The sequence below is a fragment of the Haliotis cracherodii genome, unplaced genomic scaffold, assembly GCF_022045235.1.
Source record: "Haliotis cracherodii isolate W230 unplaced genomic scaffold, xgHalCrac1.p SCAF_2, whole genome shotgun sequence".
Taxonomy (NCBI): domain Eukaryota; kingdom Metazoa; phylum Mollusca; class Gastropoda; order Lepetellida; family Haliotidae; genus Haliotis; species Haliotis cracherodii.
In genome coordinates this window covers 12,538,003-12,546,930 of record NW_027266275.1, presented here as the reverse complement: position 1 = coordinate 12,546,930, position 8,928 = coordinate 12,538,003, and positions in this window count along the sequence as shown.

Sequence of the window (8,928 nt, the reverse complement as noted above, 5' to 3'; positions counted from 1 at the left end):
AAGATCCGGGGTAGAGTAGGTCTTCAGCAACCCATGCTTGCCGTAAAAGGCGACTATGCTTGTCATAAAAGGCGACTAACGGGATCTGGTGGTCAGGCTTGCTGACTTGGTTGATGCATATCATCGATCCCAATTGCGCAGATCGATACTCATGATATTAATCACTGGATTGTCTGGTCCAGACTCGATTATTTACAGACCGCCTTCATATACTGGTAGCTGGAATATTGCAGAGTACAGCGTAAAACAACAAACCAACCAACCAACTATAACTAATGTTATGGCAAAATAGAAGTGATTTCTATTTCACTAATAACAGGATCAATATAGAGGGAGAGGCTTTAATGCTTAGTGCAACTTTATTGCAATGTTAAAATTCAAAGTTAAATTAAGACTTTTAAAAAAAATTGAAATTGTGAACAAAACAACAATGTTTCCCAATTTGCCTTCCGATCAGGCACCTAGATTGGATTCCTGGAGAAATCCCTGCATTATTCGACCCCTGCATGTCACACAATGGATGTGACACCCTCTGTCACTATATCCGCGTTATCCGCGTTATCCGTCCCTTGTTTACAAGACACACAGCACTGATGGGAAAGAAGGCCCCCTGATACACCTGGAATCAATAAGAGAAAGGAGCCCTACCGGATGAGCCATAACAACTGTTGTATAGAAAGGTGGAAAATCAATACAGCTTTACAATTCACACAAATGTAGATATTAACAGCAGTATATTGACATTGATTCTGGGCCTTGGTGGGATGCTCTTGGAGGGATTGAAACTCTCATGGTAGATAAGCTCAGGGATAAAACATGCATTGTAATATGGAATTCAAGAAAGGGAAGATGCAGCATTGCTGTGGAGCAGTAGTGATTCATTGAGCAGGCCAGGGTATTGTCTGATTGATGTATGATCTAGTTACTTGTACCGTGGTATTTCTCCTGGCTGAAACTCAGGCCTTGTATTAAATAAAAATCATATGTATATCTAAATAAAAATTGGTCCATAATGGAAAACATTTTTTCTTGGATATTGAAATACACATTAATGACATATTAAAGACAGACGATTTTTGTTTTTTTTACAGATTTTGTAGGTCAGTATGTCGTACAATACTGCTATAGAGAAATTGGTTTACAGATCGCAAAGAAAAGTGGAAAAATTACCAAATCTCCAAAATTATGTATTTATAAGATCAATGCGAATAACTGCATGACCCACATGACTAGTCTAACAACATTTTTAGAAAACCTTTGAAAGAATTGAATTATAATCTGAAATGTCTTTTTGAATTTTTGTTTCACTAAAAGATCTGTAAACCAGTAAATAAAAGAGGTCTGGCCTAAACAGTTCTAAAAGTGCATACAAAAAAAATTCAATTCAGTTAAAATTTAATGAAGTAAGTAATATAAGAATTCAGGTTTTATTAAGTGTGAACTTGTTAAATATCAAAAGGCTGCATGTTGTATTTCATAAAGAAATCTTGATTTTCAAATGCTATTGAGATGAAAGCTCCCCCTCTTGTGTCAGAAATTATACATATTTGATTGTACTAACACTAACATTAAAAGCTTCTTTGCAGGTGTATTTGGGTCATGTGACTAGTCTTTATTTTTGTTTTCTTGCATGTTCACATTGGGGCGGTGGGGTAGCCTAGTGGTTAAAGCGTTCGCTCGTCATGCCGAAGACTCGAGTTCGATTCCCGACATGGGTACAGTGTGTTAAGCCCATTTCTGGAGAACCCCGCTGTGATATTGCTGGAATATGGGGATGTAATTTGTAAATGTTAGTGAAAATTAGAGGTTGATCTCTTCATACTACTGGGGGATTCTAGTGTAGGAACAATTCCATGTATTCCATGCTTGATATTCAAACCCACTAAGGTGGAGTGGATGGTTACATTGATGTGTAATCTGATAGTATGTGTGTCAATCCAGCACAGCACGGAGTGTGGTGCCTGTTATTACTTGTACCGTATTTAGACATCTTATTAGTTGACCCCTGACCAACCTCTACAGTATTATGTATGTAAACTTTAGAGCACCCGGTACGAAAGTACTGTCGGAAATGCTAGAAAAATGCTTTTCTGGCTTCATTTAATAAATACCACTCAGGATTATAAAAAAAAGCATATATAAAATAACACAAATTGACCTAATCTATCCTGTCCTAACTGACATCGTGATTACCCTTAAAATGTACTTTTACAGGTAAAATGATGATAAACTTAGAAAATATTCGTGTGTTGTCATGCATGTATGAAACGGTCTATAACCTGTGGTAATTACCTAACACCTGTCCCGAGGTGATGACCTCACATCGTCCCGTGCATTGTCACAGGTGCAAATTTCACTTGAGTTGGGGGTGGTCTCGAAATATTGCCGTTATTGAACTTAACTGACATGTGTGTTGATGGGTAGAAAATAAGGATGTGTACTGCATTATATTTGCTTGGAAACATGATGGAATAGTTAAAAGCTATGAAACAGGATGAGTATTGGGAGGTTGCGGTTTTGGAATCAAGAAGTATTTGTTGTTCTACAGATGGCTTCTTGAGGTAGCATTTATCTCCACTGATGACGTATATGAATCTGTATTTTTGAATGTTGTGTTACGTCTTGCCACTAACCCTTTACACTTAGCCAAGATAGGGCTGAGCTCACAATGTCTAACTGGCGAACGTAAGACAATGTGACCGTGTTGTGCCGCCAGCACATATGTCTTATACTTTACTGGTTTCTTATTCAGCCAAATTTTCTCAATGAGTTGAACTTTCGTTTCATATGGTCTGAAGTCGACAATGTCATATTCCTGTATGGTCGCCTTCAGACTACTCATGGTTGGGACGACAGTATCTGATTCTGGGACATTATATTAACTGGCGTTGTCCATGACAATGACACTGACGTCGTTTGAAATGTGCAATAGCTGATGTTCAAACCAGTCTATGAACAAATAACCTCCTATAATTTCCTTATGACAATCACCAGTTTTCTTTTTCGCCTCGAAAACTAGCACACATCCATCAATAAGCCCCATATCATGGGTTGCGGCGTGCAAAACAATGACACGATTACCTTTATCTGATGGTACCTTGGTTGCACTTTGTCCATCTGCCAATTGCCACATGTTGTCAGTGGAATGATTCAACAAGGTAAATTATCTTGACGCCCTGACTGTGAAAGTTATGAATGGTTCATAGATAATGTGACCTCATAGACAGGATGGAATATTTCCCCCTGAAATCTGCTCGGTCATCGCCACGCGCAGTGTAACGAAATCCCATCTCTTGGAGACTCAGCAGTAGCTGGTGCAGTCCGGGAAACATTAATTGTGTCTTTAATTTTGGGGACCCTTTATGATTAGTATTGAATCTTCACTTTCTCCTACGCCTGGATGAATTGATTTTCAACCTGTTTTGACTAGATAGTATTATTTTGTATTATTGTTCTACCTCTGCACTAGCTAAAAGAATGACATGGACCTAATATATGAAATAGGGTTTCAGTGTTGATAATACATTACAAATGTTGATCTACTTTCATCCATAAAACTTTCATGTTCTTCCAATTTCTTATTCACAATTTTGCTGAGATACTGATCTGTACTGTCTAGTCGCTAATAGCTGTAATATTGCTGATGCGGCTTAAAGCAATATTGTCCCACTGCCGTGATATTGCTAGAATATTGCTAAAAGCGGCTTAAAGGATACTCACTCGCTCACTAAAGCAATATTTACTAACTGGTCTGTATTGTGCCCGCATATATTTTATATACATCATGTCACGGTTTCAGCAGCCCTCTGAGTAGCGACCATTTTGGCCGCCAATACGACTTAAATCTATGAATGGTGACTGTATCTACTGTTTGCCACGTGGCTAATCTATATGTATATATTACTGGCGACAATAATTATTTCTGATACGAATAATGTCGACTTATATTGCATGTGCACTTGTTGTGAGGTATCCTGTACCCTGTTGAAAATTGCATTTCCACTAACCTAAACCTCACAAAAGAATTCTTGTGGTTCCGATCACCTGACTGATCCTAAAACCTGCTTCCAACCCCACTGTTTTTTCACTATTAATTAACTTGATTGACATTTGCTCTGCTGTTTTCTCGATCGCCAGTTTCCTGATTGCTAGGGAACTCTTACAACTGCACTTATCGTCTTGTGTCAGTGAACTTTCCGATGGCTCCATGCAGCGGTGCAAGGATTCAGTAATGCCAAATGGTAATACAGTGTGCAGTGCATTGAGCATTGAGCTTACGAACGTCCAACGTATGTAGACCATTCTGCTTTACATACATTTTTAAAATACAAAATTATAGGATACAAATTTTAGAAAACAAATTATATTACATTAAACAAATTTTTCTGTCACATGAAGCTTTTAAGACACAATTCAAATGAAGGCATTTACTCATTTACTTTAATGAAATGATACTTCGCATGAATTGTGAGGGTGACGTAATGCAAATCATTAAGTTTTATGATCTGTGTTGTAGAAACTATTGATCTAAATTGTTTAAAGAAATGAAAAAAGAATGCCTACCTACCCTGTTCTTTAAGAATTGCTATAATTGGAACCTAAACCTATTTTTTTTTTGTGTGTGTGGCCTAATACATGATATTTTACAAAAAAGGAAATATTAACATCATTATTAAATGTATTATTTATGCTTCACTCAATCAAATTGTTACCACTGCAAACATATTTCCTGTCTCAAACTCTCACTGAGTCAGTCAGGCTCCTTGGAAAAAAAGTTGGCTTCTAAAATGTTCGTAGCCACCTGGGTCCCTGGAAAAAACTTCGAGGGCTGTTTAGTGTTACAACTATATTCCTCATTGTGGGGGCGGTGGGTAGCCTTGAGGTTTAACCCTTTGCTTGTCACACTAAAGGCCTGGGTTTCATTCCCCATATGGGTACATTGTGTGAAGCTCATTTCTAGTGCCCCCTGTCATGATAAAGCTGGAACATTGCTAAAAGTGGCGTTAAACCCAACTCACTCACTCACTCACTCAATCACTCACCTACCAAACTCACTCACTCACTCAATCACCTACCCAACTCACTCACTCACCCACCCACTCACTCACTCACTTACATTTCAGACATTTCCATACAATATATATTCTCAATTCTGAAAAAAAATTTTGGGGGGTTTATTCCTTTTTATAGAAAATGACTTTACAACTGTATGAAATGACAAGGTTTTGACGGTAGACTTTCAGGTTTTACATGAGTCTGTGAAACACGAGAACTGCAATTATCATGGATTGAGTCTTTCTACTGTAGATGTGTTGTAGTTTTTGACTGGTGCTGATCATCCAGAACCGCTGTGGTCTATTATAAGCAGCTCAAGTCGACCCACTGCACATGAGACATGCAGTGATGAAGTACGGGATACAAGAAACCTGCATCTCACAACAGGAAGCATGTAAATGCCAGACACCGCTTTCACTGGTCGATGGGCTTCATACAAAAAACATACTCATTACGTGGGATAAAAATATGGTTTGGGATGATAGACATATTGTGTCAGTGAACTAGTGTGGAAGCCAAACACTTCAGCTGCATTGAAGTGTTGTGTGTGTGTGTGGGTGTGTGTGTGTGAGAGAGAAAGGGAGAGAGAGAGAGAGCGATCAAAGCAGGGTACTGTGTCAGGTGTGAAATGTGTCAGAAGTGAAATGGTTAAACAATTATAGTGCTGTATATGGTCTGAACTAGTCATACAGATATATGGTAGCATGCTGCTGGCAGCTTTTTGACACACTAACTGGTTCTCATCGTGTTCAAGCAGCACGTTAAGCATTCCTTTTTGAAAAGGTCAAGGAAATTCACCTACGACTGTATGGCAATAATAGTTTGATTCAGTATTTATTGGTATGCAGACATCACGTTTGTTGCACATGGGTCTGAAGTTGGAACTTTCCTCAGATTTGATTGGCTAAGATTGAAGGGGACCGCATCCATGGTCTAGTGGTAGAGTGTCCGCCTCGAGAGCGGAAGCGGAATGGTCGGCTCAGAGTCTGTATACTGTGTCTTGAGTGGGGTATTCATGTTAAACTGCGGCATAGTATCTCAGTGGGCTAGAACTATAAATTGGCATCAGTATGGAGTAGTGCAAGCAAACACACACGCACACACACACTCACGCAAATCGCTATATAAGTGCAGTAATCTTGGAAGCGACATTAAGCCCCTGGATGATTTCACCTCACATATAATTAAAGGTCAGGGTCACAGATTATGCAATCAACCTCAACAGAAGTTACTTAAAACATGAGAGTTAATGATAAAATTTAAAGAAACTTATCCCGTTAGTTTGGGCAGTGATTCCAGTTCGAAAGAAACTCTGGCTTTCTCTGTCTAAGATCAAGCTGACAATATGTCAAATCATAAAATTGGACTATGGTTTTACAAATGTTGAATAGACAATGGCATATTCCAATAAGTAATTTTAAGTATCTTAGTTATACGTAACTTGATCATCACCAGTAATTTGTTCCATGTCACATGTCATGTTTACGAGAGACATGAATCAACTGTTGGTGTACTTCTAAACAGGAAGTGACATCATCAGACCAGACATGTGACTTGCTTATAAAACTGGAGGCTTGTATTTCTAAGGTAGACGGTGTGTGTTCTGAACAAGGAAGTGACAGTATTGCCATCTGATTTACTATGATGAAAACTAATGGCAGGGTTAACCCTAGCCTCTCAAAACTTGGGGGTGGGGGTCATTATGACCCCCAAGCTGTGCTATAGGGAGTCATAGGTCTTTTGTTGAGGATCATTTTCACAAAAATTGGTTCCGCCTGTCCGAAAACTTTGTCTGCGCGATTTATCTTAAACTATTTAGTGGATTCATCTCAAACTTAGTACATATAATCTGTGTCATATAGAGGGATGCAGTCAAAAGAAAAAAATAGTTTTTATTAATTTTCCATTTTTTTAATGAATTTTTCAAACCCTAACCCTATCCATTATTTAATTTGAACCTACTGACACCCTTGGCGGGTCGGGGTTTTAGTGAGCCACGCTCACTTTTGCCCTTGTTTTATTGTAGATTGATACAAACTAAGAGGGCAACTGCTAGTTAACATGATGTAATATCATCTCTTCAGATGTGACTTGCTACACTCAGGACTGTACACATTAAGTTATCTGTTATTTCTTAACCACAAAGCATAATATGGTCAATGATAAATTCAGTTGACCTGCAAACATATAAGTGTCTCGCTCTTTGAGGTATGATTTGTTGTTTAATGGAATCCATGACGTTTGAGTTTTCCAGCATTAAACAAAGCTGATATTGGTCGTGTTTTGTTGTCAAGGGATAATTCCGTTACTGATTTTATTATCCAGACAGAATCGTGCAATTAAATTATTGATTTTGACATCCTGAATGATCTGCGTCACAACTGACACAATATGGATATTATGCTGCGTATCTTGAACTTAGACTCTGTCAAATATGCAGGTTTTCTTTGTCAGGGCAAACCTTGCTAATTGGTCAATATAAAAGGAACATGTTGGATACGTATCTTGAATAATTCCTTGGTTACAGTATATAGAAAATAACAGCAAGTTGTCGCTGTAAAAGATTGGCATCCTTAGACTGTCCAATTATCTATTCTGTTATAAGGATAGAATTTCTAGATATATCATGGACTTATCATTTGTTCTATCCTTGGAGCAGGGTCAGATATGAATAGAATAGAGTGGGTTTCACTAGCTGTTACTTAAGATTAGCTTGTTTTCGTTTCACGATCCATGCTTATGGAGAGGTGTGTGTTAATAAAGAAGAGTTGGTATGTCCTGGTATTAAAAGGTGGACCCCGTGAAGATCTGGGTTAGAACTTGTCTTCAGACAGCAACCCATTCTAAATGTCATATTGAAGGGGTGACTAAGAGGATCGGGTGGTCAGGCTCACTGACTTGGTTAATGCATGTCAACTTATCCCAGTTGTGTAGATGATGTCAATCACTGGATTTTCTGGTTCAGACGTGATTATTTACTGACAGCCATCATATTCCTGCAATATTGCTGTGTGCAGTGTTAAACATCAAATAAACAAACATTAAAAGGCGTTTTTGTACAAGTACTTCAATGTATGATTTAGTGTCAGTGTCAACAAAGCCTGTCAACGATAAGGAGTTCAATAAGAGTATTATCAAGGCACTATGTTATATCATGTTTTTGTTTATTTGTTGTTTAACGCTGCACTCAGCAGTATTCCAGCTATATGATGGCGGTCTGTAAATAATTGAGTCAGGACCAGACAATCCAAGCATGAGCATGGCAATTGGGATAAGATGACCTGCATCAACCAAGTCAGCGAGCCTTCCATTAGTCGCCTCTTATGACAAGCGTAGTCACCTTTTACGGAAAGCATGGATTACTGAAGACCTTATCCCGGGTCTTCATGGGTCGTTATATTATGTAGTATGTAGGGAGTATTAGATGCCTAATGAGAGAAGTGTAATTGTGTTATCTCCGGCAGGCATGGAGTTAATGACACAGGTTTGTTGTTAGATGTGTGAGTTTATCAGTGTGGCAGTAATGTTGTTGTGTCGATCAGGGTAGTTAGACACATTGAAGAACTGCAGAAAGTTAGCATTAATCATGCTGAAGCACACACTGCCTTGATCTTGCTGATAAACTGAGCCTAGCGCTTGTCATGGACAATGTCAGAACCCATCATGAAGTTTTCATTACAGTTTTCAGACCACCAAATAATGTTTTGAGGCATTAATTATTTACTCAAATAAATAATTCACATTGGATATTCATAATTTTCTTCAGTTACTTCAGATAATTTTACTCCCTTGGGTCCAGTATATTGACTATCTTTACAGAAAAAAGTAGACTTTTTTAAAATTAATTCTGCTTTAATACTGTTTCAGGTAACT